Genomic DNA, 3,265 nt, shown 5'->3' on the forward strand with positions numbered 1-3,265 from the left:
GTCCACCAAACTTCCCCTTTCCCTGGACTGTTCAAATCCACTGAGAAAACAACCAGCTTGGTTCTGTCCCGACTTTCTGTTTCAGGTTTATGGATTTGCCATTCAAAGAGGCAAATCCATGGAATTCATTTCACAGGGCGTTGAGCAAAGGGAATGTGGAGGAATGTCCTTCAGTCTCTGACACAGGAGCAAATGCCAGTTTGCTGCAGGGAAAGAGAAGAAGACAAACACCCCTGAAATGGATAAACCCTCCACAATAACCATAGTTCATGCACAAATAAAGGTTTTTTATTAGTATTGGCTTCCCTCTTGTGGCAGTGGAGCCCTAATATGTAACCAGACGTGATGCTCCTCCTCTGCTTTATTTCCCCCACAGCCACTTGCTCATTTGACTGACACTTGTGAATTTACAATTATTTTTTTAATGGCAGAAGTGAGAAGGTACCATTGCTATTAATAAACTGTGCTTCATCAACAGAACTTACAGCTATTTATAAAGGATAAATTGCCTTTTTTTTTTTTTTTTTTTACAGATAGGGGAACTGAGGTGCAGAATAATTAGAAGCCAATCAGCAGGTCCAATGTGGAGCTGAAAATAGATCCCAGATCTCCTGAGTCTCAGTGCCACGTTCTCGCTGCTCCTCTGCCAAGGTGGGAAATGGTAAAACTCAGCTGTTGGTGCCTTCTCCCCATGTCTGTTATTCACATGTTTTCCCAAACCAGTTCTTTTTACCTCTGATATTTCATGGACAACCTCTTAAGACAGTCAAATAAGTGAAATAAGTTTAATAGGTCAAATAATTCAAAAAACCTCTCAGACAGCCCAGGTGGGCCCAGACCACCTTTTCTAGTATAAACCTTTGCAGGTCAGTGGTTATTTCACCAAACTATAAAAATCATATCAAAGCTCACTCTTAAATTAAAATTATATCATAGCTCACCCTTAAATTAAAATTATATCATAGCTCACCCTTAAATTAAAATTATATCATAGCTCACCCTTAAATTAAAATTATATCATACCTCACCCTTAAATTAATTTTTTCAGGCTTTCTAGGGTATCTTAAAAAGAATTTATATTATTTCTTTTACATCTGCAAGCACCTAGCCATGGGTTTGCTCCCCTTTTACAACAGATTTTTGTGGTTGCATGGAAAATTCCCCATTGCATGGAAAATCCACCCAAGCACCACGAGCACCCCACAGGTATCACATGCACAGCCACATCACAACGATTCATCATTTCCCTACGCAACAACACTAGATTGAAACCTCCCCTGAAGGGCAGGAAAATGTAGGCAGAGGTGCTTGATTTGGGAAATAATTCCTACAACGGGCTTCCAGTGGAACTTTGTGGTGCTGAGGGCAGTGAGTTCAGTCGCCCAACTCGATTAAAATCTCTCCAATTCGGAATTCCCCTCCCCGTTTTTGTGGGTTTACAATCATTTTTTCCAGTTTGGAGTAAAAAAAAAAAACCCAACACCTGTTTTCTGTCCCCTGCCAGTGAGTGAAAACCCCTTTTCTAGTGGGAAAATGAGTCAGGTGGTGCCTGGGCAGGGAGGTTTCAGTGGGTGGCACAGGCTCAGTCCCCGGGGAGCGCTTGAACCTGCCTGCCCAAGCGGAACCTGTGGAGCACAGGAGTGGAAAACAACCACCTGGATCAGAGTCAGCCAGGGCACCAGCTGTTCCAGTGGGAGATAAAGGGCAACCCCCGGGAGAGAGGGGAAAAAAACCCCACAACAAACAAACAAACCCCTTCCTCGAGCAGCTGCAGGAAGGAAACCCGGGCGCGCCGGGGAGGTGGGTTGGGCAGTTGGGGGGCGGCTTTTTGGGGGTTCTCTGGGGTGAACTCGAGCACCAGGAGAGGAAAACTCCTCCACTCATTGTAAACAACGAACTTCTCGCAGAGGAACTCGTCAGGAACTTGTTTCCAGCTACACCCTGGCTCCTCTGGGACTGCCCCGGGCCGAATGCCGGGCTCGGCCGAAGGGAAAACAGATGGGTGCAATTATGGAATAACAGGTGAGGAGCAACAGCCACAACGGGCCAAAAGCTCGTGTTTCAGGTGAGTTGCAAGGTGAGGGAGAAAAGCAGTCCCTTCTTAAAAGTCTGGGCTCATTGCTATGATCATTAAAGGGGTTTGAGTGGGGTTTTTGTTTTTCTGTTAAAGGACCTGTTGGAGGGTAAGCCTGGCACGTTCTGTGGCACTGACCTGCCACACTCTCATCGCTGTGGGGGCCCTGAAAAACCTCATCTCCTTTTTGCCTCTCTGCTCTGCAAGTTATCTGTGGAATGGTCTAACCTTGCTGCAAGTTTTAGGACCTCTCACACAGCGGAGCCCCGGCAGAAACACAACCCCAGCAGCACCACGGCTGGAGAATCACCACCTTCTTTCTAGAGACTTCTCAATGAAAGGAAAATAAGATCTACTTTGCCCGCTTTCAGTTGTGGTCTGACTCAACAGGAGAAAAAAAGGGATGTTTTTTACATCCTCACGTGACTAAGAACGAGCATTTTAAGGTCACGACCCTCCAAGGGCAGACCCACAAATAAAAGTTCTTCAGGATGTTCCTCCCGGGCTTGTGAATGTTCAGGTGCTCATTCAGTGACCAAACTGAAAGCAGGGACACAGGTAAACGTCTGATGGTGAGTGATGGGCAGTGTGGGGAATTTAATTGCTTTGCAGGGGAAGAAAACCCTCCTAAAAAGCCCCATATATAATGAGGGACTACATTATTGTGACAGGTACTCAAACATGAGGACAGGCTTTATCAGAGTTTGCATTTTCCTTCCAGTGTAAGGCATAAAGGTACAAACTCTTTATCACCTGTGGGATTTTACTTGTCTAGAATTGACCTGTGAGAGGTGCTCTGATTGTAATTCTTCAAAAGTTCATCAGGCTTTCACCCAATCTCCAGTTCATTAAAGTGCCCTCAGGACTCAGCGACTTCAGTGGCATCAAAAAGCCAGATTTTCTGTGTATTAAAATACGACAAGATCACAGATTGTCCCAGAATTACACTGAAAAAAAACCTGGGATATGGAATCCCACTTCAAATAAATCCATTCCAAAACTTCTGTCCAGGCACATTATCACAAAAAAAATAATAATAAAAAAGATATTTTTGCTAAAAGCAAACATTTTTTCTACATGTTAGACGTGCATTTCTCAGCAGTGTAGTTATTAAAATTAATTAGAAGCACAGTGTTAGAATCATGGAACGGTTTGGGTTGGGAGGGACCTTAAAGCCCATCCAGTGCCACC

The sequence above is a fragment of the Manacus vitellinus genome, unplaced genomic scaffold (assembly GCF_001715985.3).
Source record: "Manacus vitellinus isolate BGI_N305 unplaced genomic scaffold, ASM171598v3 scaffold_86_pilon, whole genome shotgun sequence".
Lineage (NCBI taxonomy): Eukaryota > Metazoa > Chordata > Aves > Passeriformes > Pipridae > Manacus > Manacus vitellinus.